The sequence below is a fragment of the Pinus tabuliformis genome, chromosome 7, assembly GCF_031772625.1.
Source record: "Pinus tabuliformis cultivar Carrire ecotype Pingquan chromosome 7, CPIR1, whole genome shotgun sequence".
Classification (NCBI taxonomy): domain Eukaryota; kingdom Viridiplantae; phylum Streptophyta; class Pinopsida; order Pinales; family Pinaceae; genus Pinus; species Pinus tabuliformis.
In genome coordinates, this window is record NC_142293.1 from 93,302,462 (window position 1) to 93,324,497 (window position 22,036).

At 42.2% G+C, this 22,036-nt stretch overlaps 1 pseudogene; it reads right to left on the bottom strand.

The window, feature by feature from the left end:
* Window positions 1-942: 942 nt before the first annotated feature.
* Window positions 943-21,483, bottom strand: LOC149245430 (WAT1-related protein At2g37450-like; annotated as a pseudogene).
* Window positions 21,484-22,036: the final 553 nt, after the last annotated feature.

Sequence of the window (22,036 nt, forward strand, 5' to 3'; positions counted from 1 at the left end):
AGATTTTTGTATGGTTAATATCGTTGTTTGATCTATGCACATATTCTTACATTTTGAATACATGTGAATCTGCATTTAATCTAAGTGCAAAAACTATATAAATTTGATAAATGTTTTCTTAAAGACCGTTCTAAGAAATACTTCATCAAATAGATTAGATCTGTAAACTGCACGCTAATAACTAGTAAAGATTATTCTGGGTTCGGATTTGCGTGAAACAGGGAAGCGCGATGTTGCAAACCTATTCGCAAAACCTATAGACAATATCTAGACATCCCAAGGGTGTGGAAACCTGGTTCTAGCACCCTCCCCTACTACCTCAAGTGAGACCTCAGTTTGCGCTCCGCGAACTGTTGCTGAAAGGGCCGGTAGTTGCGGGATTTGTTTGGCTAAATAATTCTTCCGAACCTGGGTCAAGCCCATATAATCCAACAAATGGTTCCATTGCAGGGACCGGGATCTGCCTAAGGGGTGTTTGATGTGGGAACACTGGAACCCTACAAAGAAAGAAATTGGAAAGTGGTGGGATTTGAAACTCCACGAGTTCGCAGTTCAGGAAAACAAAAAACCTGTGAGTATTCGAGGAAGATTGGTTGGACCATTGTATATTCACAAATATTCACGAAATCTTCTTCGCGTCATTCTCAGTAGGACTGTACAAGTGGATCACAAGCTTAGCTGACAGTGTGGGAAGGTGTAGATTGGACCAGCCTATTGTGTGGACCCCAGAACTGGTGCACAGGCTAGAAGCCACAAAAGATAAAATTGAGTGCGCAGTAGATCGTTGGCTGGTTCGGGTAATAGGAGGATTTATTACCAAGTTTGTGATAGATACAACTGTGAGCTATAACGAAGCAGAAAGGCAGTTTCTTCAAGGACCTCAGGGTAGGTATATCTAATCATTGAATACTTGGATTAAGATGCGGTTGTGTGAAAAATAGATTATGCGTGTTTATTGATGTCTAGAGCAACACGGAGCAGAAGAGGTTGCCGCAGAACGGGAGGAGTAGAGAATAATCCTTTAGCTTCTATTTCCCGGGAAAGCGAGGAGGAGCTTACGAGGTTCTCACCAGGGAGTGCGGTCTGGTTGATCAGGGAGTGCTTCCCACTGATACCACCTTCGTCCACACCACCACCCGCTGCACCTACATCGAATCCATCCAACCCAACACCGACCCCACCCCCAACCCCACCAACACCAAAATTCGGGATGGCGAGTGCAATCAAACTGCCAATATTTAAGGGTGTAGGGAATGAAGAACTATGACGATTCTAGTTTGTGATACGGTCTGTATTGGATGCCGAAGGCATAACAGATGAGAACATCAAAAAGGCCACCCTAGTTAGTGCACTACAGGACCGCGTGTTGATGTCGTACATAAAATACTCGACCAATCATCCGAATGAGGGAATAGCGCAATCCAGGATGTGTTAAATAAAGAGTTTGGTTGACCAAAATTGAAACCCAATCAGTTATTAGGTTCAAGGAGATCGTAATGTTGCTTGGAAAAACTCTGTGGGATGTGGACCAAAGGTTAAAGAGCACTATTTTCGAGGTCAACATGACCTTGATAGATGCACAACATTGCGCGTGGTTTGTGGCATCATTGACACCACATTTGAGGATGGCTTTGTCTCAACAAAAGATCTCAAACCAAGCTGAGGCACTGGATACAAAAATGAGGTTGCACGAAACCCCAATACCAGTTCCAAGGTTGGGAGTTTAGCAAATCCACACGCAACTTCAAAACCTGAGTTTAGAAATGCAAAGCTTGAAGCAAGAAAAAGTGTCCCAACCATAGGCATGTGTGGAGGTAGGTTGTATTAAATGCAAGAGCTAAGGACACGATAAGGACCATTGCCCTGTCTTTGTGAACTATCTGGCAGGGGGAGACCTGATGCCGCTAAAATTGGAGGTACACGGAGGACCAAGTGCCGCACTTGCGCTCTCATGCACAATTTGTCAAATGGGTGGAAAACATGCGACAGATAACTGCCACTTGTTGGTCGCTCTAATTGTCTTCCCAATTCGAGCTCCACATAAATTGTCAACCCGAGAAGGTCTTTTTATTCCAAAGGTAATAGCGCACTGGATATGCTCAATTTCAAAAGCAAGATCAATGTTGTAGTGAAAGAAAAACACACATCTGTTAAATTCATCAATCTATCAATTCACACTCTACTTAATTAAAGCTGAAGTTAATTAAATTATAGCAGAAACGATTTCTCTGTTACAGCAAAGGAAAATCAATCTTATAAGGAAAGAAATCATTCAACCATGGCAGGAACAGGACCCTATTCCCTGGTGAGGAACTTCAGCACCTGCTGCCTGGCACTAATCACACTGTAAGAAAGGTACTTCAAGAGATCAAGACCCTATTCCCAGGAACAGGAACCTTCAGCACTTGTCCTCTTGTTTCTAATCACACTGCAGGCAAAGGAAAGCAATCAATGGGAGCAGGACCCTATCCCTTTATGCAGGGATCTTCAGCACATGCTCTCAACATCATTCACTCGTGCATTCAATACGTGTAGCGCTAAGAAACAAAGTATTGCAAACCATGTAACTAGTGTTTCAACAACAGAATTAAGAGAAGTGCAAACACATAAATAAATAAACAAACTACAGGAACCAAAGGGGTGAATCTTGTGAGGAAGGCGGGCCCTTTCCTTCTCACAAGATTCCCCAGGAGAAAGAATTAAACTGGAACGCTCAAAAGAAGTCTTTATTCATTTGTCAAGGAACTGATACATTACAAAAAGGAGACTAGCTCCTGTTCTCACACAATGCTGTTCTGTGATTTACAATTCAATCCCCCTCTAATGATGATGTCTCCTCCTTTTAAAGAGGAGACATCATTTACAATTTACATGAGAGCGAATATCTCGATTCTGTTCAAAACAGGACTATTCTGTTCTTTTAAAAAGAGATACTGTTACAACCGAGACAACAGAAGTGCTATCTTCAAGATAATCCAGGTAACCGTATCTTCGGGCTGCTGCTATTATCCTCAAAAAGTTCTTCCAGAATCGCAAATTACGCATAACGGGATTTGCGTGCTTGATGGCTGTTTCAGCAACTGAGTTAGCTGTTTCAGCAACGGGGCCAGCTGTTTCAGCAACGGAGTCAGCTGTTTCAGCAACGGAGTCAGCTGTTTCAGCAACGGAGTCAGCTGTTTCAGCAACGGCCGCTTGTTCCCAACAAGGCATATAACTTATCTGCGATCTTTGACTTGTGTTAGCAACAATGCACTTCAATAAATGATAAAATATAAGAGTATTGTGGAATTAAATGTAAGACAGATTAACCATATAATAAAGAAGAGGTTTCTATATACCTTGGGATAAAGTGAATGAAAAAGACATTGAGGTTCATGGTTTTAAGAGTAAAGTGATGTCAAAATATATAGCAAAAATGGTACATAGTGGAGTCCTAACATCCCCCCCAGCTAAAAATGTTGCATGTCCTCAGGCAACCCCTTCGTCCGAATCAGAGTCTGAGTACTGGGACTGGCAATGCAAATTACTCAAGCAGTAGCTGGAGAAGGTGGTGTCTGTAGGAGCTCGGAATCCGCTGTTGATCTGCAACTGTTGCCATGCCGAGGCTTCCTCTCTGTCAGTCAACTGATAATGACATTGATATTTTTCTGAAGGCAGCCATAAGATTGGAAAACGGAAATGATACCCAATCCAGTTTACTCCACAATGTTGAATGCAATCAATATACTTAGGAACCCTGGACAATGCAGCTTGAAGATTGAGAGGGTTAAAAGGATGATAATCCTGTCTTTCCTTACATGACTGCTGCCAAAAGATATCATTGGCCTTCAGTGCAGCAGGACCCTTCATTCTAATATGCTCTTGACACTTAAAAAGGATTGAATCCTGTAATTGCTGTATGTGCTCGTTCATTCCTGGCTTCTGCAAGAATTCATAATACTGTGCTATAAACATGGCCGGGCCTACAGGCTCTGGTCTAATCCACAGGAGTTTATTCTCCTCATTATGACTGCTAGCAGTGAACGCAGTCTGCCAAGTGAGCTGATTAGACAAAAATGAAGCAAATGCCCTAATTTGTATATCGCCTGCAATTGGAATAAGATTAACTCTCCTCTCTTCAGGAATGGCCTCATTATGAAGGTAGAGTTCGCACAGCAGATGCTGGTCACTTTCAGGGGCCTCTTTAAAGGTCTCAACAAATTTCTCTGAAGTCATTAATTCATGTGGTCTGCCATTTGCTATTGATTTTAACTGAAAATAAACTAGTCGTTCAGTAAGAAAGAGAGAGTAATTTACAGAGGGTTTACGTGTAATCATCAACTTCCGCACCAATGAAAACATCAAGGCTATCCGTTCCTTAGACTGTCTGGCTTCCTTCTTATATTCCCTGTGCTCTTGCAGTATTTGTTCCCAGCTATCCCAGTTAGTATATACATAGCTCTGCCATTGCAACTTATGCTGTCGTAATACTATATCTTGTTTTTCAGCATATTGCTTCTTCCATCTGTTCAGTTGTTCCAATGGGTCCCATGGCAGAGTCTGTGTCTTTTTAGCAGAAGTAGTGGGTTGGGACACTATTTCCTCTGTCTGTATGGCTGCCTCAGAGGTAATGCGTTGGGGCATTGTTTCTTCTGTCGGAATAGCTGCATCAGAAGTAGTGTGCTGGGGCAATATTTCTTCTGTCGGGATGGCTGCATCAGTCCACAAAGGATGAGATATCTCTGGTTTGATTTCTTCTTCTTCTTGCATCATAGGGGGTCCTACTGGTTCTTGTGGAGCAGTAGGGCATTCCTCTTGTATTCCATCTGTCATCAATGTTTCAGGGAGTGGAATTTCAACTACTTCATAGCCTGCATTCTGATAAATGGTGCCACACTCCTTGCACATATATTCCCTACATGGCTCCCTGTTTTGCATTGAGGCTACATGTGCTAATGTATGGAGATTGAGTTCTTTTTCAAAAGCCTCTCGAGCCATGGCTAATTCAGCTCTGTAAGCTTCTAATTCAGACTTCAGGAACTCATTTTCCTGCAGTAGAGATGTCATAGTATGTGGACCTTGTATGCTGATTGTTTTTGTTGGAATATTTTGTTGATGCACAGTGGTAGCTGGTTGTTGCGCCACAGTGGGTGGTTCTTGTGTTTCATCCACCGGGCCAGGAATGGATTCTTGTTCTCCAGTGACTAGTTCTGATACCATAGTGGGTAGTCCTTGTGTTTCATCCACCGGGCTAGACATGGATTCTTGTTCCTCAGTGACTAGTTCTGATACCACAGTGGGTGGTTCTTGTGTTTCATCCACCGGGCTAGAAATGGATTCCTGCGCCTCAGTGACTGGTTCTTGTGTTTCAGTCGCTGGGCATTTCCCACTATCATCCTGCTTGGTAAATTCTTGTGTTTCAGTGACTGGTTCTTGTGGAGCAGTCACTGGGCATTTCTCACTATCGTCCTGCTTGGTAAATTCCTGTGCCTCAGTGACTGGTTCTTGTGGAGCAGTCACTGGGCATTTCCCACTATTGTCCTGCTTGGTGTATTCTTGTGCTTCAGTGACTGGTTCTTGTGTTTCAGTCACTGGGCAAGTGACTGGTTCTTGTGGAACAGTCACTTTTTGACCCATAAACAATGTCATATTATCCCGAGGCACTGGTTCTTGTGTGACAGTGCCTTCGGACGAGACAGGTTGGGAAGTTTGGGATGGGAATAAAGATTTTAGTAGAATAGTGGCAGGGTTAGGGAAAATGGAAGTGGATTTTGTCTCAACAGTCTTTGTCCTCTTTCTTTTTGATAGGAAGGCAGCAAAATCGCTGCCCTTCCTTTTCTTTAAAAGGGAGGGCTTTTTCCTGGGGACAGGGTTTTCCGGAGGGGTAAGAATTTGGGATGTGAACCTTGTCCGTGGTCTGGAGCCTGTGACTGCTGAGGTTTTCCTCTTTTTCTTAACGGGTGAGGAAGGGGGTGTTAGAGAATCGTCACTAGGGACAGGAATAGTAGAGGCCAATGGCTCTGCTAACCGAGGCGAGCTCGGGGTTGGGTTGACTGGGGAATGCGGGGTTTCCTCCTGTTGTTCTTCATGAGGAATCTCTAGAATGTCATGAGGACTTTCAGATGGTTGGGGCGTTTGGTCCTGCTGAGGAATTTCCGGAATATCCTGGGGATTTTCGGGTGGTTGCAGAGGAATTTCGGCCGGCTGGGGAATTTCCGGTGTTTGCAGAGGGATTTCCGGTGATTGGGGAATTTCTGGTGGGGCTTGCAGAGGGAGATTTTGCTGCGCAAAACCCCTCTGTATCAGCAACTGGCATAAACGGTGATGGGTAAGGGATGACATTGGAGATTTGGCTCGTTTACAATAATAAGACATGTTTTTAATACAACCAAGCAGAAAATAGGGTATATTAATCAGTCGTCCATTCCTCAAGTGATTCAGCAAAACAAAATCATGATTGTACACTACCTGATAACGCCCCTCACAGGTTAAGTAGTGTTTGATGAACTCTGCCACTGATGGCCATGGTTGAGGAAGTGAGTGCAGACTAACCCCGCGGCCTCTGGGTTCCACTTGCTCGTCCGGACGCAGAAATTCTTGCTGTGCGTTGAGAACGACCTGCTTCCTGCTAAACCAGCGAATGCCCTCAGCTGGCAACCCTGATACCTGAACTATGTCATCCTCTGTCACTGAAATGCGAACCCCTTGGACCACTGAGAAATTGTCTTCAAGGTTTTGTGCAAATTCTAATACTTGTTCCGGGTTGAATTCCCCCAACCTTTCAAAATATACTGTCCATCCCGCTTGTTGGAAGATCTGATAAACTTCAGGAAACAGCTGAAGAAGACTTATGGAGCCAGGCTCATTTCTAATGGCCGACCCTCCCATGGCTATAGCTTTGAGTTCTCCGCAGAGGCACCAATACAGTAAACTCAGACCCTGATCGCACTAGTTGTTGCAACAGAGGCTGCGTAGTCTAAATGACGGCATAAATGGATATGACGACGGGCGGCTGCTTGGTTCATGCGAAATAATTACTCAATTTTCGGAATTCCCCCCCCTACGTATGGTGTAATAATGATTGGACGTGTAAAGATATGCAATCATTATGAAATGAAATCCTCTCTTTAATATGATTTAACCGAATTACATTAAAACCTTATACCTTACATTTTACCTTTGATTTAATAATTCGAAGTGTCGGTTGCTTCAAAATAGCTCTAATATACATGGAAGAATTTGTTGATTTTTAGAACCGAGTATAATTGAATCTGGTACATGCTGAATAGTTTTCACCAAAAGGATCTGAAGTAATATCGTGAAGAACCAGAAAGCTTATGTGAGAGCAAAGAGGGATACTGTTTTGATGATAACCAGTTGCTGAGACTGGTGTTTAAGCAACTAAAAAATGAACGATACGTTGCTGAAACAGGTGTTTCAGCAACGAGAGAAATCAATGAACGGGAAAAGTCAATGATACGTTGCTGAAACAGGTGTTTCAGCAACGGGAAAAATCAAAGAAATGGGATAAGTGAGTTAGGTCCGTGAATGATAAGGGATTATTTCAGCAGTAAGGGGTGGGAAATACTGACTGAAGGAGGATATTTCAGGAGTGGTGTGAATGATAGAAGTAATGTGGGTATGGAGGGATATTGCTTTAGGAAAGAGGGTAAAATGATGGGAAGAAGCTTCTTGATTTAAAGCTTCAGATCTTCTCATGATGAATCTGTCCTCCTTATTACTTTTCCAGAATCTGCAAAATTCAATTGTAATATGCCAATCCTTGACAGGGATTATTAGTGCTAAATCTAATCTAGTACTAAAAATATAGTGCAGAAAATTAAGTGCTGTGAGGAGCAGAAGACTCCCCTAGAAAAAGATAATGAATATCAGTCATGCAAGCAGTCTTGAAATCCTCTTTAGAAACAGGGCGCTTATATAAACGGAGCCTATGGCCATTGACTAGTAGAGGTGTTTTAGCATCATCAATTGTTACAAGCCTTACCGTTCCGTTTGGAAAGACATCATCTACTTCATATGGTCCAAGCCATCGTGTACGTAGCTTTCCCTGAAAATTTTCAAACCGAGAGTCATACAACAAGGCCCAATTACCTTTTTGGAACTGCTTGTGTTTGATAATTTTGTCATGCCACTTCATCCTTTGTTGCTGAATCATGTTTGTTTGATGAATGGCATCTAATCTCTTTTCATCCAACTCCAAAAGCTGCTGCAATCTAGCTGTCTGCACATCATTCAAATCAAGATTAACAGCTAAAGCAGTCTTTAAAGTTTTAATTTCAAATTCCACAGGAAAAATAGCATTTTTACCATAAACCAATTCATAGGGAGAAAAACCTGTAGTGTTTCTCCAAGTAGTCCTGTAAGCCCATAATGCCTCAGGGAGCCTTTGGGACCAATCCTTTCGGTTGTCCTTCACTGTTTTAGTTAGAATGGCCTCTAAAACTTTGTTTGTGCTTTCCACCTGCCCATTGGCCTGGGGGTGGTATGGTGTAGTCATTCTATGTTGAATATGATATTTGTGAAGGGTAGATTTAAAACCATGAGAATTGAATGGAGGTCCTCCATCAGTAACTAGCTCTCTGGGAATTCCAAATCTAGTGAAAATGTCTTCAAACAAGAAGGCTAGTACAGCCTCTTCATTGGCTCTAATAAGTGCTTTGGCCTCCACCCACTTAGTCATATAGTCTGTACAGACTAATATATAGGTTCTTTGATTGGATGGAGGGTTAATGGGTCCTATGAAATCCAAGGCCCATCTTTCAAATGGTTCAGAAACTACCTGGGGGTTTAATGGCATTTGGTCTCTATGATTGGGTTGACCCATTCTCTGGCAGTTGTCACAAGCCCTTACATACTTCTTTGCATCCTTAAATAATGAGGGCCAATAGTAACCCATCCTCAGAATTTTATGTGCTGTTCTTTTATCAGCAAAATGGCCTCCACAGGGGCCATCATGACAAGCTTTCAATATGTCATACACTTCATCTTCTCTAATGCATCTTCGGATCTCCTGATCAAGCCCAGTATAGAAGAGACATCCGCTTATCCAGCTGTACCTGGCACTTTGTTGAACAATTCTTCTCTTTTCTCTATATGACAGGTGTGCTGGTAGTTTTCCTGCAACCAAGTAATTAGCAATATCTGCATACCATGGAGAATGAGCAGAAACTGCAAACAAATATTCGTCAGGAAAACTATCATCTACTGGAATATCATTGTCAGTTTTTAACCGTGAAAGAAAATCAGCCACCACATTTTCTTTACCAGGCCGATCTACAATTGTAATATCAAATTCCTGCAATAGTAATAGCCATCTGGTAACTCTAGCATTTGTGACAGATTTGTTCATTAAGTATTTAATAGCTGAATGATCAGTGTGCACAAAAGTAGGATAACCAGTAATATAGTGTCGGAATTTATTAATGGCATAGATTACTGCAAGGAACTCTTTCTCGGTAACTGTATAGTTAAGCTCAGCAGAGGTCATATTCTTACTGATAAAGTATATAGCATAAGGAAGATGATTTTCCTCTTGTCCCAAAACTGCTCCAATAGCAATGTCTGAAGCATCAGAAGATATGTGAAATGGAAGATTCCAGTCAGGCCCCCTCAAAATAGGAGCAGTAGACAGCTGATGCTTCAGCTCTTCAAAAGCTTTCTGACAAGAATTAGTCCACTTGAATTCAGCATTTTTCATAAGCAATACAAATAATGGAGAAGCTATTTTAGAGAAATCTTTAATAAATCTCCTATAATAACCAGCATGTCCTAGAAAACTTCTCACATCAGTTTGAGTTTTAGGAACAGTAAGATTCTGAATGACTAATATTTTAGATGGATCTACCTGAATACCTTGAGATGAAATGAAATGTCCAAGCACTATTCCCTCACTCATCATCATATGGCATTTTTCGGTACTTAAGGAGAGGTGAGCTTGAATACATCTTTTAAGTACTTTCTCAAGGTTTTGTAATGCCTCTTCAAAAGACACACCATAGGGGGTAAAATCATCCATAAATATTTCCATACAATCATTCAGCATATCGGAAAATATTCCTATAACAGCTCTTTGAAAAGTTGCTGGTGCATTGCACAATCCAAATGGAAGAACTCTATAGGCGAAAGTTCCCCAGGGGCTGGTGAAAGTGGTCTTGTCTTGATCCTGGGGTGCAATTTTTATCTGATTATACCCACTGAATCCATCTAGAAAAGAAAAGAATTTCTTCCCTGCAAGACTGTCCAACACCTGATCAATGAAAGGTAAGGGAAAGTGATCCTTTTGAGTAGCTTTGTTTAAAGCTCTATAGTCAACACATACCCTCCATTTCCCGTTTTTCTTAGGAACAATTACTAACGGGGAAACCCATTCACTGTCAGATATGGGGTATATAAATCCTGCGTTAAGCAGTTTTTGAAGTTCTTCTTTAACAATTTCTCGTAAATTAGGATTCATTCGTCTTTGGGGTTGACAAACAGGTCGGCATCCCTCTTTAATGTAAATTCTGTGAGTACATAATTCAGAAGAAATACCTTTCATGTCCGTGTAATCCCAGGCAAATGCCTCCTTATATTCATGTAATAACTTCATTAGCTGCTGTGTTTCAGCATCTGTTAGATCAGGATTTATATTTAATGTCTTACCGGGTTCAATTTCAACTGTTATGCTTTTAGATGAGGTCGTGGTTAAAGTTTGAGATGAATCTTCAGGTTCAATCTTTTCTTGTACATCAGTTTCAAAAATTGCAGTTAATTGATCGTGTGTTTCAGCAATGACAGAAGAAGGTTCACAAATAAAATTATTGATTATCTCATCCTCTGTATTGTCTTTAAGAGTTAAAGCTTGTCCTATAGTTAGAATCGGCTGAACAGCATTATCATCATAATCCATCCATATAGAATCTTCATTATTAACTACTGGCGTAGCGTGAGGATAAAGAGTTAATTGTTTTGTTTCATAACCATTAGATATTGTCATTGAACCAGATCTGCAACTAATAAATGCATCAGCTGTGGCCAACCATGGCCTTCCTAGAATTAAGGGATGTCCCCCCAGCTTTGTTTTAGTTTGCAATACAACAAAATCAGCTGGATATTTCCAGGATTCAACTGAAATGAGCAGGTCTTCAACAATCCCTTCTGGCTTAATTGTGGAACGGTCAGCTAACTCTAAGATGGTGGGTGTATCTCTGATTGTGTTATTCAGCTGTAACAATTGTGAAGTTTCCAGAGTCATTATATTAATTGCTGCACCTAAGTCTACCAAAACTCGGGGAATCATTGCTTTACCAATCTGAACTGTGACAGTAGGATGGCCAGGATCACCATATTTTACAGGAGGGGCTTTTCCGGACATTAATGCAGACAAGTCTCCCATCACATGTACTGTAAGGGGATCCTTGGTTTTCCTACCAGGTTTCTTAACACAAATATCCCTTAATGTTTTGGCATAAATTGGTACATCTCTTAATGCTTGTAAAAGTGGAATTTTAATATACAAATTTTGCAATTCCCCCATAAAATTAAAAGCAGGTGTTTCAGCTGTTTTGGTTAAAACCAAACGCTCGGGGAATGGAGGTTCTGTTAATTCAACATTTTTGTTAGGAGGTGGTTGAGCTTCTTTTTGTTTCTCAGTTTCATTTTTATCTGAATCAGTTATGTCATCTATAATAGGCTCTACTACTCTTCCAGATCTCAGATGAATATCATTACATTGTATAGTAGGAAATATAGACTGATTCTGAATATCAATGACTTGCACAGCTTTATTATTGGGGTTAGGATTTGGTTGCGCAGGTAGTTGGGGTCTCATTTGGTTGTTTGGTGGAGCATTTGATGGCAGAGAGAGTGATTGTTGGAATTGAGGCATTTGATTTGGGTACGGGAGTGATTGACTATTCCAACTTGGGTTCCAAGGATTGAAAGGAGGTGGTTGCTGTGGAGGCCAAGGAGTCCACATTGAAGGGTCAACAAAGGGAGGGTTTTGCATTTGCATGGGTGGGAAATTCATTTGATTGAAAAGTGGATATTGCATTTGGTTGAAGGGGGGGTAACTTGTTTGGCCAAAAGCAGAATAATTGTTCCAACGATTAAATGGCATACCAGAGTTCGTACCTTGCCCTTTAGGTTGCCATTGTCTTCTTTGAGTTAACAGGTAGACTGCTTCAGCTTCTTCCTCCGTTGGCTGCAACGCTGCTTTTATTCCTGGTAGAGATGGACACTGTTCTGTCTCATGATCTTTCTCACAAAGGGTGCAAACTGGTACTTTATCTCTTGGACACTCCCTTAGTGGATGTTTGTCTCTACATTTCGGGCAATAGACAGCCAGAGTTGCTTCTGCTTCAGCCTGCTTCTTCTTAACCTGCAAAGTGTCAATCTGCGAAGCAAAAGAACTTAGCATTTCGGTTTTAAATTCTTCAAGTAAATTACCTATTTCTGCTCTTGTTGCTCCTCCATTGGCTGATTTCTGTACCCTTGAATAGGTGGAATCTCTTACTCTGTTTCTTGCAGCTCCCCTAGAGCACCTTTTAGCAAGTTCACAAATCTCATCATATGATTCTTTAGATATATCTCCCTTAGCAAGCATATTTAACATATTTAAACAATCATCCCTTAAACCTCTAAGTAATATTGTTTTACGAATTTCCTTACTTATATCCGGGTGATCGGATCTCTGTATGTTGTATTGCAGCCTTTCTATGTAATCCTCCAGACTTTCATCCGATTTTTGTGCCATATTGAATAGTTCATCTTTCTTCTCTCTCGTCCGGCAGTAGTCTTGATATTTAAGCAAAAATTTTTGTTTCATTTGCTCCCATGTTGTGATTACCTGACTTCCAAGGCTCATGAACCACCTTAAAGCATTCCCTTTTAAGGTAGCTGGAAACAGTTTCAACTTTTGAGCATTAGTAACATAATCATAACTTCTGCATAAAATATCAAATTCAAAAAGAAATTCGTCAGGATCCTCAGTGGATAAACCATGAAAGTTAGGTAGGGCAGATAATGGGATATTTTTCATTGTTCCTGCAGGAAGATCACTGATGGGAAATCCCAAGGTAGAAAGGGAATTTTCATCCCTTCTTTCTTCTTCAGGACCTGCACGTCCTCCTCCAAAGAGGAATGCATCATTATTATCTTCCATTGTTGGCCCTCCTACTGCGCTTTCTCGATCGTCAGAATCCTCTATTGGTTCTTCAATATTTTCTACCGGTCGTCCAACACTTTCTACTATTTCCTCAATGTGTTCTACTGATCTGCTAATACTTCCCTCTGACTCTTCAGCGCTGGCTGTTGGTTCTTCTGTATTTTCAGGACCCACAACTTCCTCTGTTCTGTAATCTGACTGAGGAGAACGCTGAAATTTTGATTTCCGAGAACTTAATCTTTGTGATGATTCAGCCTTCGATACAATCTCGTCAATGAACGTTTTTCGTCCTCCCCAGCCCTTGCCACCTGTGCGGTTATTTTTCTTCTGGTTTCCTCGTCCTCTCATACAATCTGCACATTAAAAGTAAGAAAAATGAATGCTTTTGAAATCTATAATTACCTTCCCCGGCAACGGCGCCAAAATGTTGGTCGCTCTAATTGTCTTCCCAATTCGAGCTCCACATAAATTGTCAACCCGAGAAGGTCTTTTTATTCCAAAGGTAATAGCGCACTGGATATGCTCAATTTCAAAAGCAAGATCAATGTTGTAGTGAAAGAAAAACACACATCTGTTAAATTCATCAATCTATCAATTCACACTCTACTTAATTAAAGCTGAAGTTAATTAAATTATAGCAGAAACGATTTCTCTGTTACAGCAAAGGAAAATCAATCTTATAAGGAAAGAAATCATTCAACCATGGCAGGAACAGGACCCTATTCCCTGGTGAGGAACTTCAGCACCTGCTGCCTGGCACTAATCACACTGTAAGAAAGGTACTTCAAGAGATCAAGACCCTATTCCCAGGAACAGGAACCTTTAGCACTTGTCCTCTTGTTTCTAATCACACTGCAGGCAAAGGAAAGCAATCAATGGGAGCAGGACCCTATCCCTTTATGCAGGGATCTTCAGCACATGCTCTCAACATCATTCACTCATGCATTCAATACGTGTAGCGCTAAGAAACAGAGTATTGCAAACCATGTAACTAGTGTTTCAACAACAGAATTAAGAGAAGTGCAAACACATAAATAAATAAACAAACTACAGGAACCAAAGGGGTGAATCTTGTGAGGAAGGCGGGCCCTTTCCTTCTCACAAGATTCCCCAGGAGAAAGAATTAAACTGGAACGCTCAAAAGAAGTCTTTATTCATCTGTCAAGGAACTGATACATTACAAAAAGGAGACTAGCTCCTGTTCTCACACAATGCTGTTCTGTGATTTACAATTCAATCCCCCTCTAATGATGATGTCTCCTCCTTTTAAAGAGGAGACATCATTTACAATTTACATGAGAGCGAATATCTCGATTCTGTTCAAAACAGGACTATTCTGTTCTTTTAAAAAGAGATACTGTTACAACCGAGACAACAGAAGTGCTATCTTCAAGATAATCCAGGTAACCGTATCTTTGGGCTGCTGCTATTATCCTCAAAAAGTTATTCCAGAATCGCAAATTACGCATAACGGGATTTGCGTGCTTGATGGCTGTTTCAGCAACTGAGTTAGCTGTTTCAGCAACGGGGCCAGCTGTTTCAGCAACGGAGTCAGCTGTTTCAGCAACGGAGTCAGCTGTTTCAGCAACGGCCGCTTGTTCCCAACAAGGCATATAACTTATCTGCGATCTTTGACTTGTGTTAGCAACAATGCACTTCAATAAATGATAAAATATAAGAGTATTGTGGAATTAAATGTAAGACAGATTAACCATATAATAAAGAAGAGGTTTCTATATACCTTGGGATAAAGTGAATGAAAAAGACATTGAGGTTCATGGTTTTAAGAGTAAAGTGATGTCAAAATATATAGCAAAAATGGTACATAGTGGAGTCCTAACACCACTTATTACAAAAGTATACCTAGACCTTGCAGTAGCTGTATTGTAATTTTTGACGGTCCGTAGGACACGATGAGCGAATGTGTCGAAGTTATGACTTAATTATGGAAAGGACCCCAGCTTATTGAATGCAGACTGAAGTACGAGGAGGATTTCAAGGATGTGGCCAAGGGGGAGGAATGGGGCCCAGGCGGGGCCACGGATAGCTGATCTGTTATAACTATGGAGGGTCGGGACACTGCGCTCATGACTGTACTAACCCGACCAGGACATTGTGCCCCTATTGTGAGCAGTTCGATCATGAGATGGTAGACTGTCCAATGTTAATCACCCAAATGCATGAAAAGGGAGTGCTAAAATCTCCCCCAACCCAGAATGTCTAGATGATGTGATTAGAACCTCGCAAAGAGGACCCCAGTATAAATATGGTACTGAGGAGCGGTGCAACTACAGAAGGAGATTCGCGAGAAGAATGTGCAGAAAGCGGAAAGAGGAGCGACACACTTACAAAGGAACCTAACTTTGAGCCAGAAGCAGGGATGAAGATGCCGAGAGAAGCTCAAAGGAGCTTCACGGAAGCCTCTACTCTAGGTATGAGGGATCAAACACAGCCAGGAGTGGACCCCTCGATGACCACTACCTTTCTCGAAACCTGCATGAAACTTCTGTGTGATAGTAAAGCTGTTCAAGGATTACAATAGCTGATCACGAGGTGTGCTAGATCGGGTGAGCCACATGTATTCCGGAAAATAGGAAGACATGCTCTGTGCACTAGACGAGAAATGAGACTGACAGTGCAAATCGATGAGTATGAAATGGATCAAGTCGCCCTAGACTTAGGCTCGAATGTGAACGTATTACCTAAAAAACCTGGGAGTGCATGGGCAAGCCTGCACTGCAATGGTCCCCGATTCAGCTACGAATGGCCAACCAACAAAAGATCTTACCAATGGGTCGACTGCAAGGAGTGACCATAGATATCAATGGTGTAAGTACACAGACCGATTTCGAAGTCATAGAGATTGTTGATGACAGTAATCCTTACCCTACATTGCTTGGAATTGATTGGGCAACGGACATGAAAGGGATCATTAACTTAAAAGGGTAGACAATGACATTCGAAAAGAAGTCACTACGAGTAGTATTTCCGTTGGACCCAGAAAAAGGAGAATGCGACACCAAACCCATGTGCGATGAAGAAAGCGACGACGAACTAGATTGCATCTATTAGATAATAACACAAGACCAAGATCGGGTGCATTCCATAGACGGTGGAAGAGTCTTGTGGGAGCGCGATAGCACCTGCATAGTGGATTTTGATGAGGAGACTGAGCGATGGTAGAATTGGTTGCAAGAAGCTACGAAATTGAACTGTAATATGATGATTCAGTCATTACGATGCATAACCACCGAGGAACGACAACGGCAAGCAGAGAGTGACGTGATAGATGAATGGCAACTCGTCTAGCTTGGAACTTTATGTGTAGCACGGGAGCAGTATAGTGTGTCAGCAGGTGTGTTGCACGCACCTGGAGGGGGGCCACAGAATCCGAGATGTAGGAGGCAGTTCTAGGTACGGACTGAAGGACGTGCACGATAGCCAAGTTGGTATTTTAACAGTCGTTCATCAATGACAAAGGGTACGGGTGCACATCAGGCGACCATCAACCCACTCGGATCTACGTGAAACGAAGGCTCCAACAGCTAGGCAAGGAAGTCTCGTTACGACCGAACAACCCAGCATAGATAAAACCCACCCTACCAGTGACAGCACCTGCAAAAGGATTTAGCAGCTCTAGGAAGCCATCTTGCGTGGTAAAATGCAACTTTGAAAGTTAGAAGCAACAAAATCCAGACTCCGCACAGAGAGTGCGAGGCTAGATGAAGCAATTGATAAGCTGTAGTTAGAAGTCGCCTACACAAAGGAACTAACGAAGGAAACAGACATGGCTGACTCTCCTACCCAGCTACAAGCAGCGACGCCGCTAGTATGGTTGCGCTTGCACCCGAGAGGACAAGGATGCACACATTACAATCCGTTAGCAGAATCAAGGGAACACAAAGGGTGCTCGCAGCCCAAGCTAGTCGGGAAATAGAAGACCCGTTCGAGGGGTTCCCCCACCTGACTATCCGTAGTAGGCCCAGTCCCAGCACCCCACGCAGTTGGAAGAGAGCACGAGACTATAAAACAGGTTGTTGTGACGCTGCGCAACATGGCCACAACATACATACAAGACCCGGACTTGCGTCCCTGGAGATTCTCTACCATGAAGGAAAGATGGAAAGCGAACATTATAGGTACTATTCATGATATGATGGCCCATTTAAGGCACATTGGAGCAAGTGGTGGGCAGTTAAGGCAGAAGAATAATCGCCAAAATCACATTTATGAGCTACCGCAAGGGAGAACAGTCGATTTTAAATTTGAAATCATATATAATCATAGTAAGGGTCACACCACCATGCTTTACCGTCCTGCAAGAAAGCCGCCTTGGGTCCTGGTGGGCCCCAGTATTCTAGCAATAATACTACAACTCCTGGAACTCCCTTCTTTAATTTTATCAACCCGGTAGTTCGTAACAAACTTGGAAGCGACGGTGCTGTATGCACAAGTACTAGCTCTTGCCGCAGCTGTCACTTGGTCAGCTGGCACAAGTCCTCTAGGGGCTTAAGCCAACCTCTATGAGCACTTAGAAGAAGCTTTTTAACTGATGGATGAAAGCTAACTCAAAGGAAGCTAATCTACTTGCGGAAAGAAACTGAGACCCAAAAAGAAACGCAAACCCTAGCAAACCCTAATTCTACCAGCTAGTCCTACTGACGCAAAGGAGAGCATGCAAACTACTGAAAGAGATGCCATTACTTCTATGAAGGTAAAATACATGTGTCTAGACTACCTCTATCTGAAGAAAACATCTTTTGGTATTTTTGTTCAAGTTGTTGGAATTATCATGCATGTGCTTCTAACTGGCTTTTTATTGTGCAGAGGTGGATCAAGGAGGAGAAATGCTTGGGAAACGTTGGGAAGGTTCAGACAGGGTCTAAGGGGTCCCTAACACCCTTCCAGAGAGTTTCACAAAGTTTGGCTGCCAAGAAACCGTGTTTATGGGCTTCTACAGGAAGTCTGCAGGGGTTCTACAGGATGTTTAGGATTTCTACAGGATGTTATGTAATTTTTCTACAGGATGTTTAAAAATTGGATTTTGGAGGATGGGTGAGTGAGGTAAGGTGCATGAATGGATAGGGAGGCAAAGTAGGGGCCTGAAATGACCCAAGGACTGATGGTTGGAGTGGTGAGAGGGTGTGGAAAGTTGGCTTGACTTAAGGAAGGCAAAGACAATGGAGGAGCAATAAGGTAGGGTTACGTGGGAAGAAAGACAGTTGTGAGATGAGGAACCTAACTAGGAGATGGAGCAGCTGGCCTGGACGAAGCTTGGGTGAATGAGAGAGAGATGGAGATGCCCTGCACGGTGTACACTTAAACGAATCACTTAAGTCCTGCACACAATCGAAATCTTAGCTAATCTAGTCTAACTGTCAATGAAACAAATGAACAACAGCTTTATTCATAAAGAGAACCATGTATGGCACTTAAGAAAGGAAGCATTTCAAAAGGCCTGAATGCATGATTAACTCCTACAAATGAAAACATTATACCAAAGATTGCATGGACAAGCAAACTAGTGTCTTTGTTGGGCAGCAAGGTCACCTTTGTCCCAACTCACGATCCCACTGAGGGAGAGGTAAGATCAGAGGTGCTTGAGCCATTTTTCCAAGGATCCTTTATGTTATTAACCTATCAAATCAATCTGAATATGAAAATCTACTTTAGTCATCAAAATCAACCTAAATAGCAAAACACGATTTAGATCTAAATCACAGATTTTATTCTAAGAATGCAGCAAAGACACATGAAAGTAAACAAAGGAGGTACTGGGCGCTTGAGATGGGCCCAACCCCAAGAGCTACAGCCTCCTAAGAGAGATTTAGAGCTGGTGCAAAGCTGGATTCATCTTTATTGATCAAGAAATGAAGAGTTACATCAAAACTGTCCACAAGGAGAACTTGAAAATGAGCTGAAAGCAAAGCTAATCTACTGCCTAAAAAATCGAACTACAAAATGACTACAACAAGACTATGAAATGACTAACTACCAGCTAACTACTAGCTAACCAAAATGAGGCCCTAAGCCTTCTTATTTATACAAATTGAGGACCCCAACAGTCCTCCTAAACTTTAGGCTCTCGGCTGCCCAAAACTTGTAGTTAACAGCAGTCCTACTTGACTTGCTTGGCTGCCCTTGTGTTAATTGATTTGGTGCCCCTTGAACTCTGAGCTGATGGTGGAGAAGTTGAGGTAAGGGCCCATAAATGAAGGGGACACCTTCCTACAAAACCTCTCCCTTGTTCTCCCACGAATTTGGCTGCCAAGTGCTCATTAAAACCTTCAATTTTGTCTCCAAATTGACCAAAAAGGCTACACAAAGCACACATTAGACTTGTTGGCATAATGACTAACCCAATTCACTCTATTAGCATAAATATAATAAAAAAAATTCAATAAACTAATGAGAATGGTGGATTAAGTCGAATTAGGGGGTTGAATGAGCCCAAATAATTATCCATTTTTGGGGCTCATCATCACCCCCCTACTGAAAGTGTTGCTCATCCTCTGAGCAACCAATCTATCTCCTCATCTTTGATGGCCCTAGTGGCCTCCCTGTCATGCCAAGCTTCTAAAGTGATGTCCTCTTCTCTGTCATGAAACCATGCTTCTTTGCTTCTTCCCACTACTTGCTCCTTTTCCTAAAGAATTCTCAGCTTCGGTATGATTATGCAAGTATATTCAATCTGATGGCAGCAATGGTGGCGAAAGGAGATGAAACCAGTGGAGGATGGAAGAAAAGAGTGGTTGCATGTCTCCTCAACAGTCTTCAAGCTTCAAATCCCTCTCCATAATTGATTCTAGCCTACCCAAAGGCTTCTACAGGATGTTTCTGGTAAAAATACAGAACTTCCTGTAGAAATTCCTGTAGCTGAGTTCTGGCTTCCTGTAGAAACAGACAGCACCACTGTATCCTGCTTGGCTGTGGGTGATTTTCCTTTCAGCTTGGCTGTGGCTACCTTAGAGGTGCCCTCACTGACATGGACTTTTTCAGTCCTTTCCATTCTACTCTGTAGTCTTTTCTCCCTAGGTGTTAGTGTGGTTTTGTCCCCCTCTATTCTGGCAGCTTGGTTTAATGCCAATGTTCCAATCACTGATGTTGTTGGATACATCTGCAGGGTTGTGCTTTTCTGGGCTTGTCACCAACTTGTCATCATTTTCCTTGCCCCATAGTACAATATACAGTCCTGCTATTACTAGAATTTCTCCCCAGCAGACTTCCCAGATAATATTTCACATGAAGGATTAGATGTTCCAACACTGCAACAATTATGGTTGAAGTTGGATTGAACATTGCAGCAAAGACAGGTCCCTTCAGACGGATACAGTAAGTCTGTTCAAAGAAGGCAAATGCAAAGCATAATACTCCCTGCATATTATGGGCCAATATGATCAATGACGATGTTAAGAATTTCTGCACATTATTAAAACGAAGATGCGGTGCTCACAGAGTATATGATGCTGAGAAGCTGAATGTCCCACTTTAGCCTCCAAGCAGAGGCCTTTGGCTCAAAAATTAAAGCCACTAGAGTGCACTGTAGAGTTCCTTGCAGCATCGTGAGAGCTGTTAATGAAATTTCTGCTGGATATTTCTTAACAACTGGAGCCTGAAAGGTAAGCCATCCAGACCAAAATAAACAGCCGGCAAACAACATCGGTGCTCCAAGAAGCCATGTGTTATGAAGAACCCTATTGAGCCTAATGAGAACAGGGCCATTGTAGAAGGTCATAATCATTGCACCACCCACACATATAATGGTTCCTACAACTTTGGCTTGGCCATATTTACTCCTGATATCAACTTTCTCCAGTCTAAAAGCTGTGGCCATCCCAAACGTGACAACAGGAACCTGGTTTGACGTTGTAGAAGCAAATGTAGCGGAGGTGTAATCTAGGCTAGCAAAGTAGAAATTCTGAAATAGAGTGGTCTTACCCAGCCAGTGCAAGCACAAAGATCTGCCAGAAGATGGCACAGGTCTTTGCAGGGCGTTGGTTTCTTTCAAGAAAAAACAAAAGGAGAAATAACTACTATAGCAACAGCCAGGGTGTAAGCTACGAAAACAAAATGACTCATTCCTTCATCCAGAGCAATTCTGGTAATGATATTCATGCCGGCCAGGCAGACTTGAACTGCAATCTCAGCTAAGAATGTTGCAAATGCAAATTAATCAGCGAATGGTGAGAGCATTTCAAGGATGAGTTCGATTGGCTGTTTATGGAGGCTTCCACTGATGGAGGGTGAGCTGGCTAAGTGCACGTTGGCCCCATGCAAACCATTGGTCCCCACTGTAGTGTAATTATGAACTGTAGTTCTCTGCCTGTATTCACTTCCATCAATTACGTTGGATTTTAAACAACCACCACTACCTGTTTTCAATTTTCTTCTTGAGATGGCTAAGCACACGTGTTGATTTCCCCCACCGAGCGCTGTTTGAACTGGACGAGGGTGGCCAGTTAGCTAGCCACCGATTTTTTTAATCCCAACCATCTCATTGCTCATGCTATTTACGAGTTACATTCATGCAAATAGAGGAACGAGTTTAGTCACGTACCTGCAAGTCGTGTGTGGTTGCTGTGAAGTGCTGAGATCCTTCATTTGCTGCATGCATTTGTTTTTGTGATTGCATGTGGCTTGGCTGCTGATTTTTTGGTTGTTTTTTCTTGTGCAGGTGTCCTCTGGCCAGATCTAAGCTCCAGGCATTTGTTTCCACATTCAAATCTGCACGTTCAAGCTGCTGCTGCTGAATTTTCACAAGATCAGAACTTGTTTTCGCCATTGCTCCCAAACGGTAAACCGGATCGATCTGAAACTTGTTGAGCACGTTCCTATCATCATTATGCATCTCCCATAGCAAAATCGTGATCAATGGATGCACATATTTCGAGA